The following is an 18,511-nucleotide window of genomic DNA, read 5'->3' as shown; positions in this document are numbered from 1 at the left end:
GATAATCCATCGTGTGTCTTTGTTTGGGTCTCTCAAAGCCTTTAACATGTTCAATAGACTTCATCTCATTCTTGAGCCACCTCCCAAGAACCAATCGGAAGAAAACGAACCTCAGCTTCTGCCTTAGAAAGATGTTTTCTCCAAATCAAAACTGTGGCTTGTGATATTTTTTCCCTGGCAGACCTCAAGAATACAAGCTGATGCGCTTTTATACCAGCATTGAAATGAGAAGATTCAAAGGCACACACAGTCTGGGGAGAAAAAAATCAGACAGACAATTAATTACTATGTTTCATAGTTGAGGAGAGCTAATAAGAGAGAACCGAAGAAGGGATTCTTACATCAGCAGCCAAGATTCTCTGCCTGTGTTCCCCACCTCCCCTGGTCCCTGGAGAAAGAGAACCTTCACATCCTGTGATGCTAAGGGACAGAGGTCTGGAGATGTTTTTGTCTTCACAAGTCTGAGAATTCAGCCCCGTGCTAGTGACAGACTTGATGCTGGCCAAGTCTCCACTGTCACTCTGGCCTTTTGTTTAGGAGAGTTTTAGCGTTAGATGATGGGTGGTCTGGCAGAGCCCACAGCAAAATGGATGGCGACCAGCGGGCAAGCTTTCATGTTCAACTCTTTCAGCTCGCTCCAGCGCCTCACCTGCAGTTTATCTGTAAGAAGCGCTGCAGGCACAAAACTTAGGTGAGTCACAAAATGAAAAGAATCTGGGCCATGTTTGGAGGGAAAGACCATTAAATGTTCTAATGCGGCCCCAGGCTCCAAGGAGGAAGCATGTTCCCGCCAAACCCACGCCACGACAGACTGAGTGGGGCAAAGAGATCCACACGCAGGTCCAGGGCAGTCCACCCTTGGGCTTCGAGGAGAAAACACGAGCCTGCTGGTCCACGTGGCACCAAGCAGATGGGTACTATTACAGTGAGCGAATGTGTGGTGTGGTATTGGAGACAGAGCTGGGGAGGGGGGGAGCTTCATTTCCTGTGGACAGAGGTATAAAAGGGAAACGTGATGAGGAGAGGGCTGAGGAGGGTGGCTTGGTTGCCACCCAGGGTCATGGTGATGTTTGGGCCTGGGCTGCGGCTGGGCCCCGTGTCTGGGTTCATGGCTCTGAGGTAGCTGTGGTCTGTGTTCATGTCCAAGGCTCCTGATACCACCGAAGGTTGAGAGGAGAGGACTGTTCACAGTTGGCCCCATCCATCCCTGGCTGTAATACTAAGGAGAACTGGTCCTGCCCCTCATCGGTTGAAGCCCTCGGGAAAGATGGTCCTCCACCTCACCTGGGCAGCACCTTAGAGCTGACCCTGTGGACAAGAGCATGGGTGGGCAAACTGGCCCTGAGGGTGTGAAAGGGGCATAGCTGGTACTGCCTCCCTCATCTTCGGTGTAGTGGTGGGGGTGAGGGAAAGATGCCCTCCCCCTTGCCCCTATCACCCCCAGCTGGCGAGGGAACCGACCCTCCCCTTGACCAGCTGCAGCACTCGGGAAAGTTGGCCCTGCACCTTGTCTGGGCAGCACAGTGGAGCTGATACTGTTGACAGGGACCCAGGTGAGCTTAGGAGATCTGACCCCGCCCCACATCTGCCATAGGTGGCATGGGGCAGGGGGAGAGGGGGAGGAAATGTCCTCTTCCCCAACCCCTCTCCCCTCGCCGCTGCCCCTCTACACCTGAAACAGGTAGGAGAGCTGACACTGAGGTCATACCATAGGAGAGCTGCCCCTCCCCCAGCCAGCAGCAGCACTGGCCAACCCCGAAACTTCCCAGGCCAGAACCAGGGTTATGAGTTGACCCACCCCAACATCCACCCCAACTATGAACTTCTGGAGCACATGAAGGGACCAGTCCTGCAGAAGCAAAGCTGCATGATCTCCATGGCAACAGACAAACAACAGGATATTCAAGAGGAGTTCCAGGGAGGGTCCAGCATTGATAGTGTAGCAGAACCAGAGGCCTCGAACCAGATCAACAACTCCGCAATGAACACTTGCAAGTAAAGATTTGGATAAAAGGATTTACTGTGTGACTCATTGTGTCACACTGCAGCTTCCATGAGGAGATTTTTCCTTTTTTTCCCCCCTTATTCTCTCTTAAATTTTATTTTATCTTTTTGGAGGAGAGTTGCAAGGGCACAGAGCAGATGCAAAGGGATGGATAAATGAATGGGATTGAGATACATGATGTAAAAGACACAAAGAATAAATTTTTAAAAAGTTAAAAATGTTCTAATGCACAGAAACCAGGAAGGCTCTGTGCAGACAGTGTGGCTTCACTAGGGAAGAGCAAAATCCAGGCTTATCCCGGCTGTTCTACGGAATGGTAGGTAGGTGGATACCTCTACAACACACAAACAACACACAGTGACTCAGGTATCGGCTTCAGTGACCTTACAGATTTGTGCGGGTATGTATGCATGGATGTGTGCAATGGCCATTTGTGTGCTACTGCCTGCAGGGGAGGGGTTGAGGCCAGAAGTCAACCCTAGCTGTTGTGGTCCAGTTGCTGTCCACCTTGGTTTCATTGGCCTGAAGCTCATCAAGTAGGCTAGACTTGTTCTCCAAAGAGGCCCAGGCACCTTCCAATCTCTGCCTCTACCCCAGCATTGAGATTATTAGTGTGCTTTGCCGGTCCCAGATTTGTTTTATTTTACCTGGGATCTAGGGACAAGACTCAGGTCCTCATGCTTGCTTAGCAAGCATTTTACCACCTGAGCTATCTCTCCTGCCCTGGCCTTGCAAATTTAATGTACTTTTTTTTGCAAGCAAACAAGTTATGCCATTTAATCTGCTGCAATCCATTTTACTTACTTATTTTCCTCAACATTCTATTTTTATAGAAAATTCAAAAATAAACATAGGATTTTGCAAGATAGAGACAATTTTATTATGGGTCCAATTTATCAACATCAAAATTTTTTGTCCTGTCTGAAAAAAAAACTGAAGAAATATGACATAGATGAAGAACACGAAAATTTAGTGTTTGTGTCTTAGGTTTGAGAGTGGCTTTGTAGAGAGGATATCTGAAAAATATATAGTAGTTGCACAGTTCATCTCCAAGGGATTCATGCATCCCTGTACATCAATTAAAAAAAAAGCCATGGACCCGTAAGATGGCTCAACAGGTAAAGGCACTTGCTATTCAAGTTTGATGGCTGGAGTTGGATCCCTGAATCCCACAATGCAAGGAGAGTCCCAACAGTTGTCCTATGGACTCCAAAGAAACGTTGTACCACATGTGTGCCCATACTTACATACACCATACATATATACATACACACAAACACAGACACACACATACAGACATACAGACACAAAGACATAGTAGTAAACCAAATATTTTTAAATAAAATAAAGAAACAATTAGCCAGAACAGCAAACTGTGGCCCAAGGGGTCAAATGCATCTCTGGCTTTATAACTCAAGTTTGGGTGAACATAGCCTCACTCGTTCATTAAGTTTGTTCCTGGCTGTCTTCCCGTGACAGTGATAAGTGGTTGTCTTAGAGACTACCATCATCTGTATTAGACAAATAGCAAAAGTTTTCCCAGCTATCATCCCAAAGACCAGAAGCCAACAGTCTCTATAGTGCCCTTGTCTTATTTCCATCACCCACTGGCAAGGGAAGTCCAAGAACAGGTGCACTCAGGTGGAGAGCAGGTGCAGCCTCACTGCCCGAGGCCCTCACAGGAAGAGCTTTTCACTCATAAGGGACACACTGGACAGACCCAGAAAGAAAGCTCTGACTATTGACTATCAGGCACCATGACTGCAGACCAACTTCTTGGAGAGAGAGATTATGCTGATATACAAAGGCAATCTCTATATGATGACCACACCCTGGATTTATGCCATACAGCAGCTTTGAATGCTTGGGACAGAATTGAAGAAGTTGGAAAGAAAATTGAATCATTTACTAAAGCTATATAGGGGCCAAAGGAAACCTTCATAGATTTCTTACAAACATTGACTTCAGCAATAAATAGAATGATACCAAATTCAGAAGCTAGACAATAATTGAATACCTGGATGTTGAAAATGCTAATTCTCAATACAAAAGGATAATTAGGCCATTAAAGGCAAGATCAGCACCCTTGGAAGAATGTATTCAAGATACAATCAATATTGAATCTCATGACCATGATGAGGCTTGGATAGGAGAGGTGATTTCCAGAGATTTGAAGAAAAATCAAAATGTCAAGTGTTTCAATTGCGGTAAACATGGTCACCTAAAATTGACCATTTAGTTTAGTATTGTAAACAAGGCATCCATAGAAACAATGTTTTTTCTAAGCATAATTCAAACACAACACCCTCCCTTCTGGATTATGCAGAAGGTGTGGCAAAGGTAGGCATTGGACTAATGAATGTAGATCAACAAGGTAACTCTTTGCCATCAGGAAACTCCTTGGGGCCCATGTCAAATTCAATTCAGTCATTTCCTGTAACCATGGAGGAAACTCCTTCCCAAAGCAATTAAAGGACCTAATGCCTATTATAAGAAATCATACTGCTTTGGATGACAAAGAAGCTATAGAAGAAAGAACAGAAAATTCAGGAAAAAAAAACACAAAGCAAATATTTTGGCAAACTTCTATAAGTGAACAAAGACCAAAATTAAAAATATGAATAAATGACATTGTCATTGAAGACATCTGTAGACACAGATGCTGATGTAACAATAATTGCACCAGAATCTTGGCATTCAAATTGGCCTCTTCAGGAGGTAAATGTTCAGCTTTTAGGGATTGGAATGTTATCTCAGGTAAAACAGAGCACAAGATGTGTCAAATATATAGGGCCAGATGGACAGAGGAAAATTAATGCCATATGTGGCTAACATAGCAATGAATTTATGGGGACATGATTTGTTACAGCAATGGAATACTCAGATTAACATTCCCCCAATCTTAGAAATGAACCATAAGTTAACACATGTTTCTGGGAAAGTATTAGAAGGTATTATAAAGAACAGTCATTAACCATTCATGTTATAAAAGAACAGGGCACAACAGCTGCTGATCTTTTAAAGGCACTACCTTTAAAATGGTTGATGGACAAACCTGTATGGGTTAAGCAATTGCCTTTAACAATAGAGATCCTGAAGACCTTAGAACAGCTGGTACAGGAGCAGCTAAATGCTGAGCATATTGAAGAATCAACCAGTGCTTGGAATTCTCCTTTATTTGTTATTAAAAAAGAAATATGGAAAAATGTCCACATTCACAAGAGGTGGGATGTAGGAGAAGGCCGCTTACTCATCCCAGCTGCCCAGAACCAAAATAACCACCCAGAAACTATATTATTTAAAACACTGCTCGGCCCATTAGCTCTAACTTCTTATTGACTAACTCTTACATCTTAATTTAACCCATTTCTAGTAATCTGTGTATCACCATGTGGCTGAGGCTTACCAGCAAGATTCCAACCAGCATCTGTCTCTGGTGGGACTACATGGCTTCTCTATGACTCTGCCTTCTTCCTCCCAGCATTCAGGATGTAAAGGTAGATTATTGCATCTATTCTGAAAAGGAAAAGAGGGGATATAGAAACAGGATAAAAAGGTAGATTATTGAATCTACTTTTAAACAAAAAAATCAAATACTTGTTTTAAATATATTACATTGGATATATCCAATATATTATATATGGATACAAACTTGAGATTAATTTTGTTAGAACATAGTGTACATACATTTCTCATCTTATTCAAGGTATTGTACCTATATAGCTCATTTAACGATGTAATGCAAATTTCTAGTTCTTGAAAGTTATTATTACCAGCTAATTAGGGTATAAAAAAATACAAGTTAGTAGTTAGTCATTACAGTCAAACTTGTGACCATATTAGGTATGTTTTCAAGGTCAAACAGAGACATATTTTAGATAGACAGGTTGTCTTCAAACACTTCAGAACTCTACAGAATATATCACTTAAGATGTTTTAATAGTATAGGTTCTTTTATTTTATATGACAATGAGACATGTCTGTTCCTGGCAGCACCAATCTACTTCAGAGAAGATGATGGGCATCAAAGAAACTCCACATGGAGTTTTCTTTCTTTGTAGCAAAAGTTAGCCACTGGGCAAGAAAGTGCTCTTGCCTCAACTGCTGACAGTTTGCAGTGCAAATTGGACCAGCAGAACACAAAAGAAAGAACTGTCAAACTTTACCAAGACAAGTAGGGAAGTTTTTCAGAATATCCTGCTTGACAGAAAAGTCTGTCAGATATGCTAGGGCTGTAGGCCAAAGATGGATGCCCCAACACTGCAGAGGAACTTCAGGTGACTGTCCCAGTAGGCAACTGTTTTTGTCATATCTCACATATTTGGAAATCATTTTCTTGTAATTCCTGCTTACTCAGGTAATGTTATTTCCTTCTTGGGTCTCTGATGGAGTTGAAGACTAGATAGTTATAGTTTTTCTTGTTACCAGATTCAGAAAAGAAATTTCCTAAAGAGGTATAATGTGTATAAAGTTGAGAGAGATTAAAAGATAATTTTGGTAAAATGCAAGTTAGAATAGAAAGTGAATTGGGTGCAACTTTTTGGACTCCTCATCATAGCATAGATATGGAGTATTTTCTCTGAATTTGTCATTTGCTAATGGAGTAGATATCATTGATGTATTTATTGCCTGTATATATTGTACATAGTTATTTTACTTACTGTATAGAGTTTTTCTTATATCAGTTATAACCTTTTTTATTTTAGACAAAAAAAGGGGGGAAATGTGATGATATTTTACTTGTGCTCTAACAAAGTGTGCCTAAAGATCAGAGGGTGGAGTTAGTCACTAGTTAACCATAGAAGTATGGAAGTCTGTACAGACAGACAGAAAGTGATATGGCTGGGCAGAGAGGGGAATACAAGGCAGGAGGAGGCAGGAGCTCAGCCATTTTCAGCTGAGGAGTTAGCAAGGTAAGAGTTAGCTGTGGCTTGCTCCTTTCTCTCTCAGATCTTTCAGCATTTGCCACTATATCTGGCTCTGGGTTTTTATTATTAAGACCAACTAGAACTCGTGCAACATGACCACCCCCATCCTCAGAAACTTACAACTCTCTTGAACACAGGCAGGACTAATAATCTTTTCTAATAGTCATTAAAATTAGTTGCATAGAACATGCATGAAGCTCTTCTAGTCTAGAAGTATTGCCACAGAATGAAGATTATTTTCTGTGCGTGCACATAAGCCCCTTCCCATTGCAAAAAAAAAAATGGAAAGAACCTTCTAGACCTCAGTCTAAGCATCCATCCATGTGCCTTATCTATATGATATCACACATAATTTGTAAGCATTTCCAAGACTAGACCAAGAAAGGACACAGCAAGTCTCTGCAGACTATGTGTCTTTCTTGATTTGCAAGACCATGCCTTTGCCTCTTGCAGTTCTCACTAGATGTCCATGGCCAACTCATGGGGGTAGATTTACAATGGGAACTACCCAAATCACATACTGGTCAGTCAGAATCTCAGGACTCTAACCTGAGAGCCCGTGCTAGGATGTGAGTGAGAGGTGCCAGGTTCTTTCTCATCCAATGGAACTCACTATCAGGGATATCTCAGCAGAAACATGTGAGAGAAAAGTTAATTGGGGGATACAAGATCATCTAAGGTGGCTTCTGAACTGGCTGGGAATATCTAAGGCACATCTAAGCTCCGGACATGAAAGGTACATTGGTCAGTTTGCATGAGGGAAGATCCGCCAGGAGGAGCTTGGAGACAGCACAAACAGATTTGATGATCATATAAAAGAGATTGATTTTAGATTAAAATATTCTAAAATTTGTGTAGAGAACACACAGTGTACGGCATGCTAGAGGTAACTTGTGAGATAGCAACAGGTAAGCTGGAGGGATTTCTTGGCAGAACTTAGCAACCCCTTCACGACAATGTCTACTGTGTGTCTGCAAGAGGGTTATGTGGTTCACAGCATTTCCAAAACTAGCTTTTCTGTGAAATGCTCCTACATAAAGATATCTTAAACAAGCTTTAAGATATATAAGATATAGCCACACAAATCAATTAACTCAGGTTCCTACTAACCAGCTGCTCAGAGCCATGGTAAAGATAAACAAGAAAAATTCAAATATAACAAGTGGCATAGTGATGAACTTCGGCGCTTTTCCCATCTCTTCTCTTGTTGTTTCTTCTCCTTATTTTCCAAATGTTAAACAAATAATTTTAGCATGACTGAGCATCTTTCCCTTATTCCCTCACACTGAACTCGCCCTGATTGATCTGAAATGCTTATTTCCCTAGAGAAAGTGACTGGTGGCTGTACCAAGAATATAAAAGGAAAAACTGTTAATATTCAGCTTCATGGATCCAAAATGGGATTTTGTAACAACTTAACAGCTTATAGAAGCAAGCTTTTTCAGGAGAAAGGGAATTTTCTAAATCTCTTTAACTCCCCAACTTAGTAAGGGCTAAGCCTAAGTCAGCTAATCATACATGTTCCTCTACCTCTGTGCTTCCCAAATCTCGATGTGCACCCAAGTCACCTGGGACTTTGTTACAGCCCAGGTTCTGATCCATGAGAACCAGGTAGAGCCTGAGACCGCATTGCCCACGAATCCCCAGGTGATGTCACTGTGCATCTAGGGACTGCACGTTCAGTGAAATACCACAGGATTACTTTTGGGTGGCTCACCATGAGGCTGCCCTCAGGTAGGAGAAATTTCAATGCTAAGGAAGTGAAAAATCCAAGTCTCTCCCCCCTAAACTGTGGACTGGGAGAATGAGAATGAACAAAGAGATAGAAGGCAGTAAGATGTACCTTAAGTTCCCTTCTTTGGATCTCAGACTAGACATCATCAGTGTGTTAAGAAAGGGTAAAAGAAACATCCTAAGGAGAAAATGCTGTCTAGGTCGGACCGCCAATGCTGGGATACATGTGTCTTGGTTTGCATGAGTGAGCCCCTTGGCCCCAAATAAAATTAGACCTCTGCTAACTTTCTAAAGACCTCTGCTGACTCCCCAAAGACTTCTGCTGACTCCCCAAAGACCTCTGCTAATTCCCCAAAGGCTTCTGAAGACTCCCCAAAGCTGCCTTCTGCTCCAGTGGATGGCCTCAACAGCTTTGCTTGTCTCCTGAAAGTCAGCCTGGGAGTCCCACCTAGGCAACTACAGAGTGCAGCTCCCACTAGAGCACAAGGGCACCAACCGTACCCCAGGAAGCTGGTAACTAAGTTAACAGGGAAACCTAGTACAGCCAAAGAGACCAGACTACTGGCCACATATGCAGAAAATGTCAACAGTAGCCATTAGCCAGCTGAACACTCCCCAGATGGAACTAGTTGGCCTTGGCTTTCTCCAAGCTGTACAGCATTCCAGCCTAGCCCCTCTGCCACAGAAAAAAACAGGATGGTTCCAGAAAACCATGCATGTAATGGCCCAAGAATCCCACCCCCGACACATCAGGAAAGACCACAAAGCCACGTTCTCTAACACAACCACCACTTCGAAGACACACGTGGCTGGAGACAAGAAGCGAAGGCAGTTGTGTAGCTTGGTTTGTTTGAAGGACTCCAGGCGTGGGACCAGGATCTATCCACAATGCCTGAGCTGGCTTTTTGGAGCCCATTCCCTATAGTGGGATGATGCCTTGCTCAACCTTGATGCAGCAGGGAGGGGCTTGGTCTTGCCTCAACTTAATATGCCAGGCTTTGTTGACTTCCCATGGGAGGCCTTACCCTTTTAAAGGAGTGGATAGTGGGTTAGGGGAAGGGGGGGATCGGGAGGAGGGGTAGGATGGTGAACTGTGGTTGGTATATAAAATGAACTTTTTTTTTTAAAGAAAAGACACATAGTCCTATAAAGATGATTTTTCACTGGCCTGGCTTCAGTCAAGCTGGGTTCAGCAGTGACTGCAGATTTGTAACTGCCTGTAGCTACCCTCATTGTGGGGCAGTAAGCCCTAGAATGGAATTCCTTTCTTCACATCTAAACTTCCCCTTCTTTCATGGAGCTTCAGATAATTAGCTGTAATTTCTCTTTTCCCTTTCTCCAATGTTTATGAATGCCCTGACAAATGTCGAAGGGGAATAAATACCTTCTTAAAAGATTTCGTATCTCACTCGCGGTCTCTAGGTAACTAACTAAAACGACCTCTGAGTTCCCCGCTAACTCCTGCTGTCAAGAAGAAATGTAGAGATGCTTTCTGAGACCCACCCTGGCACAACGCTGGTACTGCCCAGTGAGTAGCCTGCTTTCTCCTGGGTCCCAAATGGGAAGCAATTTGACCTGCCAAAAGGATTCACTGGTAGGATTTATAGGGCTCCTCATCAGAGAGCAGAGAGAGAAACAGTGTTGCCATAAAACACCTACAAGAGGAGGGAGGGAGAGATAAGAATCCTGACATTCCAGCCGAGCCTCACTGGAAAAGCACCTCAGAGAGTGGAGAGGATTTCACAGGAGTTCTGTGGTGTCTCCTATATTCCCAGATCCCATCCCACAGTGACAGGCATGCGCTTTCCTGCTCTGCCTGCCACCTCGTTCCCACTCCCACGGAAGTCATCGCCACAGGGATTTACTGTGACCAGTGGGAAAACAGTTTGCTTTCAAGTTGCTCAAATAATTGGAGGGGGAGGGGAAGGCAAGAGGAGGAAGAAGAGGAGGGAGGGAGGAGGAAAAGGGGAAGAGGAGAGGAGAAGGAGGACAAAGAAGGGATGGGGGAGGAGAAGAGGAAGAAGGGGCAGGAGGAGGGGAGGAAAAAGAATAAATATAAGATGGTTCAGTCAGCAAAGTACTTGCTTTGCAAGAACAAGTTCAATCCCCAGAACTCACATTTAAAAAAAAAAAAAAGTAAGTAAGTAAGTCAGTAAATAAAACAATGGTGCACACATTTGTAACACAGGTGCTGAGGCAGAGAGAGGTAGATTCTCGGGCTCATTGGCCAGCCAGCCCAGCCTAATCAAAGAGCTTCAGGCCAGTGAAAGACCCTGTCTCAAAAAAATGAGGTGGACAACTTGTGGGGAATGAAACCCAAGGCCATCCTCTGTCTCCACATGCATGCAGACATGCGCATGTGCACCTGTATACACAAGTGAGTGAACCTGCACACACGTGAACACACGTGCATCTAGGCATATACACAAAACAAGAAAAAGTTAAAAATAGAAATGTTTTACACGAGGCAGACAAGATCTGTTGTGTCTCCAAACTCAAATCAAAGCTAACGTTTTGCAAATGTCCTGGGAAACTAGGAAGCCTTTTACAAAATTTCCGTGGAAAAAGGCATGTTATTTTAGACAATTGTGTAAGTAAGCACAAGAAAGGGGGAAAAAAGATCTATGAGTGATTATGTATAAAAAGTAAAAAGTAAGCCGGGTGGTGGTGGCGCACGCCTTTAATCCCAGCAATCGGGAGGCAGAGGCAGGTGGATCTCTGTGAGTTTGAGGCCAGCCTGGTCTACAAGAGCTAGTGCCAGGACAGGCTCCAGAGCTACAGAGAAACTCTATCTCGAAAAAAAAAAAAAAAGTAAAAAGTAATCATGCCCAGAGAGACAGGATATACAAAGACAGTCCACACCCTGAGTTTTAACTACCCCCTGCGCCGCAATCGTGAATGCTGATCACAACCCCACGAGCAGTCAGAAGATGTACTTCTGTGTCCTGCACTGTATAATGGACTGGCTATCTTAACCATACCTGGTTCTCCCTGCAGAGTTCCCAGCTAACCCCTTTAGCATCATTGTAAAGACCCAGGTATATTCTTATTTATCTGGACAGAAACTGAGCAGACCCATGTCTATTCAGAGGCAAGGTTATAGGGCTCCCGCTAGCTCTAGGAAAGAAGAAAACATACGTGCCCTGAAAACGGTCTCACTGGGAGCTGCTGTGTCCGTTGTATGTGGCATCCATATTTAACTTTTCCAAAGTTAATGATACACTTTATCCTTGAAGAAAGTGAATTATGTTCTTCAGAACATGTGGTAAACATCCAGGAAAAACACAGCTTATCAATGCCCAAAAGGTGGGTTTATCCCCCCCCCCCCAATATATCACGTGTACAGAAGCGTCCTGGCAGGCCTGCAGAAAACCAAGCCACCGCTGGGCTCCCTGCTGGGCTTTCTGAATCATCCTCTTCCATTACTGCGTAGATCAAATTTCACTTCCTTAAAGAAGCCTCCATTGATCTCTCCTTTCACAGAAACTTCTAGAGCAAGTATCGATTGTACCGTAATTGCAGTATTTAATCACATATTGCCATGTATTCCTTAAGTTCTTCTTTTTATGCAAAGGCATTTTCCAAAAAGAACTGGAAGATCTCGCTACCTACCATAAGGTGTCTCAGTAAGGGGTTGGCTTCCGGGCCTTTCCATAATCATAGGTTGATGTGTTATAATTGCGTGTTTCATTGCTGGTGGCTCACTGTTTCCTGGTCTTATCACAGCAAAGGACCACTGGGATACTGAGTCCTGACAGCTGCCTGGGAAGAGCCCGGGGCTCCTGAGCTGCCTGATAACCCCCCTCTCAGTGCTCGCCTCTGAGCCAGTTTCTGCCTGCCAGCTGGCATCCCTGGCTGCAGCACCTCTTCTCCACCCACTAGCGGGGCATTGTCTTTCCTCCTGAGAGACGGCCGGCCGCCTGCCCTTCAGACTCAGCTCTCCTGGCGAAGAGCGGCTTAGGTAGAAGAGCCTGCTCTGTGCTGCAAAGCTAACGTCTTTCCTAATTGATAACCTTGGTTCGCGTGGCCTCTTGGAACCACTTGGTAGCTCTCTGCTGCTCCCTTCTGGCAATTTTGGGACACTGCATCAAGTCTTTCAAGGAATTCAGCCTTGCAGCATGGAATTCCAGTTTCACTGGGTAGATGGGTGGTGCCTGAGGGCAGGGGGGAATGGAAGGAGGGGAGAGCAAGAGGAGGGAGAGGAGAGAGAGGATAGGTGAATGAATGAATGAATGAATGAATGAATGAATGAATGAATGAATGAATGAATGAATGAATGAGATAGACAGATGATAGATATCACATGAGAAATGTTTTCAAATTTCCCTATGTTTTGTTAACTCTTACCTAGTTCATCTTTGGCTACTCCATTCAGCTAGCCCTGCATCATTAGATACTAAGATGTAAAAATAAATAAATAAATAAATAAATAAATAAATAAATAACCCTGGCGCCAGATATCTGTATCAGACGCGTCTACAGATGCAATGCAAGAGCCATGTATATGTGACTCTATATGCTCTCTCATCCACGCCATAACAAAGGTTACTCCTGACGGCAAACGGGCAATTCACAAAGATTAGTTTATATGGTTGCACGAGAAGCTTATTGAAAATTAAAACTCCTAAGCATCTCGAGACTCTGATTTTCTAGATGGGGCCCAGAGACTCATTTTTAACTGGCACCTTGTAATTGGACCGCAAGAGGTCCATGGGAGACATTGCGCTCCTAGCCATCTTCTACCCGTTTCTTCTACATCTTGAGTCAGCCAAAGTAAACACCCTGGGGTTTAGAAACCAGCGCATTGGGGGTGAGGGGCAAGCTTCCTCAAGTAAGCATCTAACTATCAGAAATGCTCTCTCTTTTGCAGTGTGATGATTGCAGTGCCCAATATACGCCTAACAGTAGCATGGGGTGCAAGGGATCGTGGTAATTTAATAACCCTCTCTTCCATGATTTATCGCACATAGAGACGATAAGTCGCTGAGTCAGCAAATGGTTAAGCACTTAACAAACAATTATTCCAAATACATTGTGGTGTACTTTATTAGGCCTAGAGATGTGATCTTGCAGAATTTTGTTTCAGCGATTTGCTTAGCCAAGTGAAGATGCACCAGACTGACCTGATTTCTTAATAATTCTCTAATGGGGCGGCGGGGTGGGGGTTGGGAGAGAGAGACTTCTGCAAGCATCCTGGCTGCTAAAACTAACTTTGCTTCCTGCCAACGGTGATGCTCGGTAACAGCGCTCGTCCAACCTGAACCTGCTTGTGATCACGGGGTTCTTGTTGAAATTTCATTTTCAGGTTTAGCACGCAGATCAGATTCAGTGGTTTCGGTTAAGCTCCTGGTAAAAGCACCAGTCACGCCTGCGCTAGCCCACTAACCTGGCCTTGCTTGGTTGCTTTTAACATCAGTTTCACGGCCCGTCTGTCTAAGCAATGAAATCCCATGAGCTTCGTCACAGACCGCGCCTCTGGCAAATTGGCCACCATAGTAAAGGGTACCTAAACTGGCTTTCTGAGACGTGCAGGTGGCGCAGACCTTCTGACGTCAGAGGCCAAAACTTCATCCTCGGAGCCAGCTAACGCTGCTGCTCCGAGTGTCCTAGGGAGAGCAGCGAGGCTTTCCTGAGCACACACGGACCACAGTCACTTAACTTTCCCGCGCTTTAATCGCCTTTCCCACACTCCAGGCCACCCTGAGCCTTCAACCTCTAAGTACCCCTACACTCTTTCCTCAGGGAGGCAGATCTGAGGCGACCTGCCCCAGCTACACAAGCGACTGCCTCAAGAGGGAGCTTTCATCATCGCCTCCCACATGGTCTAGCGGTTAGGATTCCTGGCTTTCACCCAGGCGGCCCGGGTTCGACTCCCGGTGTGGGAATGTGGGTGAACTCTTTAGTTGACTGCAGAGAAGAGTACGAGCTCTTTAGCTGAGCCTAGAAAGAGGCAAGCAAAAGGCCTTACGTCGTCATATTCCTGCATCCTCCTGAAAAGGGGACCTCTTTTGGCAGTCATTTTACACATTTTCTAAATGTTCAAACAATGTTGTTGGGCAAGCACTCCACACGGCCTTTTTTTTTTTTCCATGTTGACCCGGGGTCTCACTAAGCTGCCGAGGCTGACCTTGAATTCTGTAACACAAGCAAGCTTTAAATTCACCATTTTCCCGCAGAGTCGCTGGGCTTACAGGCCTGTGCCATCTGGCCCGGTAAAGCTTCTGGGCGACTGGCAAACTGCACAGACTGCAGGCTGGGCCTGCTGCAGCCAATCATGCTCCAGTAGCAAGGCTTGCTTTCAGCTTCTGCTCAGAACGCGGCTACCTGCGTTATAATCCTGTTGGCAGCCCTGATTAACCCGCCTGAGGAAGGGCACGTTTTCCGTGTACTTGGTCTTATTCTTGCAAACTGTGGTGGTGAGAATTAAAGGAGGCATGGCTGTCAGGTTCCTGACTGGTGGAAACCTTCCCCTTTGTCAACATTTCCCAGAACTCTTCCAACTGTGAGCACTGCTTTCCCGCCCCACTTCCTCGCCCTTCTGCATCCCATTCCAGCCCCAGCTACCGTCAGCTGCTCACAACAACGCACTCAGAGAAGGGATGTGACAGGGACAACTGATGACACTGTGCTGCTGCCTTTAAAGACGGAAGAGAAGGCAAGGAGCCAAAGAAGCCGGAAACGGGTACTACGGACAGATTCTCCCTAGAGGCGTCTGCGAGGGTAAAGCCCTGCTAACATTTTGCCTTTAGCCCACTTGAGTGGAGCTGAAACTTCTGCTCCCAGAGCTCTGAGGGGAAGAATACAGATCACCACTGACGTGTGCTTTAGTGGACCCCCAGGCTCAACTGCATCAGCATGGATTGTCTGGAGCTTCCATAGGGATGCTAAGGAGCACTCACTCATACATGCACACACAGAGTGGGGGTGGTGAAAACAGAACTGCCATCACTTACGGGGTGATTACTGTATGCTGAGCACGCAACTGACATACTCGGTTCTTACGTGGAACTCGGAGAAGAGTGAACTATTGCTAACCCTAAAGCACACCTAAAAAGGAACTAGAGCTCGCTCAGATGGGTGAGCTAGCTGGCCTGAAACCACTGCAGAGAGCTGGGACAAAACCATCCCCCCACCCCCAAATCTTCCTAATTGCATTACAATGAGAGAGGGATAGTCCTTTTAAAGCAGGGAAGCCCAATTTGCCCCAGAGTAAAACAGAATCCATCAAGTACTATATAATGAGCTTTACTTGTCATTTCTCTTCCAAGAAGGATGAGACCAGCCTGCACCCTATTTAGTGAAAGCCTGGGTGCAATTCATTTTCTTTTAAAGTGGAATATAATCAAGAGCCTTTTGATGTTTCTCTAAGAACCCCTGTGATAGAGCAACCTTCAAGAAAACATCAAACAGGAACCAGGATAAATCTCCATAGGCTTCCCTCCATGCACACAAGCATTAATTTTTCAGGGTGCAACCCAGGAAGCAGGTATGAGACAGAAGTGTGGCTGGAAGGGAAAGTTAAGCAAGCTCAAGGCTGTGTTTCCAAGCTGCCCGTCGCATGGGAGCGCATGCAAGGATGGCTTGATCTCAAAGCTGTCAGAATGTAGGAGCGACTGCATCCCAGGACTGTTTGTCTTAAGGAGAAAAAATGTGCCCCTCAACTACGGCATCTCCTTAACCCACCTGGGACCCCAGCAAACACACGGTGGCTCACAGCATCTCTGTAATGAGATCTAGTGCCCTCTTCTGGCCTGCAGGCATACATTCAGACAGAATACTGTATACATAATAAGAAAAATAAATCTTTGAAAAAAAACAGAAAACAACAACAACAAAATAAAATATTAAAAATAAAATATCACAACCAAGGCAAATTATAGAAGAAAGCATTTAATTTGGGGCTCACGGTTTCAGAAAGTGAGTTCATGACTAGCATGGCAGGGAACATGGCAACAGGCAGGCAGGCATGGTGCTGGAGTCAGAGCTGGAAGCTCACATCTTCATGCACAAGCACAAGACAGAGAGAAGGAAAGCTAACTAGGAATGATACAGTTTTGAAACCTCAAAGCTTGCCCCAGTCACACCCTTCCTCCAACAAAGCCACCCCTTCTAGTCCTTCCCAAACAGTTCCACCAACTGGTGGCCAAACATTTAAAAATGTGAGTCTTTGGGGCCATTCCCATTCAAACCATCATGACCCTTCACCCTAAAATGTTGACTGCCTTGAAATTATGTAGGCAGCTGCTTTGAGTTCACGAGTGCAGAAGTCTTGTTATGTCCAGTCCTTTCTGACATCTGGTTTTTACAATCTTGCTTCGTCCATGGTTCCTGAGCCTTGGGGAAGATGTATGGCACACAGGTCTAATCTGTGGCTGAGCGCCCCCCTGTTACTTATTCTTTGCACTTGGGCTGGTTGTGAGTGTCTGTGTTGACCACCATCCACAGCACACAGAAAGTAAAGGTGACTGTCAAGTTGGGAGCATAGGCCCCAGCCCCTCGCATCTATCCCAGCCCCCAGGCCTGGTCTGGACTCCAAATCCCAGCAGGCCAGGTCCTGACCCCTCCCTATGGGTAGGATCAGTACCACTTTTTCCCCAGGGTATTTAAATGAGTCCCCAAAAGAAAAGCACGTGGTCTCCCTTTTTTCCTCCCAGTGGTCTCGTTTGCATGGCTTCCTGGTTCCCCGCTCGGGGCCACCCGAGAGCGCAGAACTCCCACTAAACCTGGATATTTCTTAGTTTGGCTTGTTTTGATTTGACTTGATTGGAAATTTTGCGTTGGCAGGGAGCTCGCATTAGGAAATATTCCTAACAGTAATGTGGTAGCCCAGGTCCTAGAATAGGACCAAAAAGTGAAGGAAAAGAAAGGAGGAGGAGGAGGGGCTGGAGAGATGGCTCAGTGGTTAAGAGCATTGACTGCTCTTCCAAAGGTTCTGAGTTCAATCTCCAGCAACCACTTGGTGATTCACAACCATCTGGTCTGGTGCCATCTGTGTATGCATGCAGGCATACAGAATATTGTATACATAATAAACAAATTTTTAAAAAAAAAAAAGGAGGAGGAGGAGGTGGGGGAAGAAGAGAAGGAGGAGGACAAAGAAGTTTAAATCTGAATAAATTTTGTGGTGTGATTAATAGGATTGTACCAATGTTTATTTCATTGTAGTGCTATTTCACTTGTATTTTATTAAATAAAACTTGCCTGAAGGTCAGAGAGTAAAACAGCCACACTGGTCAGCTTTACAGACCAGGCAGCAGTGACACACACTTTTAATCCCAGTAGCCACACTAGTTTGCCAGAGAAACCAGGCAGTAGTGGTGCACGCCTTTCATCCCAGTCCTAGAGAGGAATATAAGACAGGAGGAGACAGCTCTCAGACACAGTCTCATTCTGAGATTCCTAGTGGCAGGATCGCCATTTCAGACTGAGGTAGAGGTGAGAGCCAGTGGCTGACTGGCTTGCTTTTCTAATCTGCAGGCAAACTTTATTTAAATACAGATTTGAAAAAAAAACTTTTTTAAAATACAGATGAAATATCACTATATTTCATAGTTTTAAAAAAACATGCCGGGGTTCTATACGAGATTAACCAATGTTAATGGAGAAGTAAGGGACTTCTCTGTACTATCCTTAAAACTCTTGTTTGCAGAATTAAGTTATTTTAAGCTTAAAGAAAGGAGTTGCCAAGGGTATGGTTAACAAGATTGACCTAACAGAAAAGGAAAACTAAAGGTGCATGTAAGATGTGTGTGTGTGTGTGTGTGTGTGTGTGTGAGAGAGAGAGAGAGAGAGAGAGAGAGAGAGAGAGAGAGAGAGAGAGAGAGAGAGAGAGAGAGAGAGAGAG

At 44.7% G+C, this 18,511-nt stretch overlaps 1 protein-coding gene and 1 non-coding gene across 5 annotated transcripts in view; one reads left to right on the top strand and one right to left on the bottom strand.

Moving 5' to 3' along the window:
• Cpne4 (copine 4) overlaps nucleotides 1–5,526 on the bottom strand; it is a 597,421-nt gene extending 591,895 nt beyond the window's left edge. For 2 of the 4 annotated variants that reach the window (XM_050139472.1, XM_050139476.1), the window contains exon 1: nucleotides 5,412–5,526. The gene's annotated coding sequence lies outside the window, so the exon portion shown is untranslated. The remainder of the gene's footprint in view (nucleotides 1–5,411) is intronic. The other 2 variants (XM_050139473.1, XM_050139474.1) reach the window with 1 other exon arrangement.
• An 8,954-nt stretch (nucleotides 5,527–14,480) lies between these two features.
• Nucleotides 14,481–14,552, top strand: Trnae-uuc (transfer RNA glutamic acid (anticodon UUC)). Its single transcript has one exon. It is a non-coding gene; the product is annotated as a tRNA-Glu (tRNA).
• Nucleotides 14,553–18,511: the final 3,959 nt, after the last annotated feature.

The sequence above is a fragment of the Alexandromys fortis genome, unplaced genomic scaffold (genome assembly GCF_014885135.2).
Source record: "Alexandromys fortis isolate MF-2015 unplaced genomic scaffold, M_Fortis_MF-2015_v1.1 scaffold_36, whole genome shotgun sequence".
NCBI lineage: Eukaryota > Metazoa > Chordata > Mammalia > Rodentia > Cricetidae > Alexandromys > Alexandromys fortis.
This window is presented reverse-complemented; position numbering and strand designations above follow the sequence as displayed.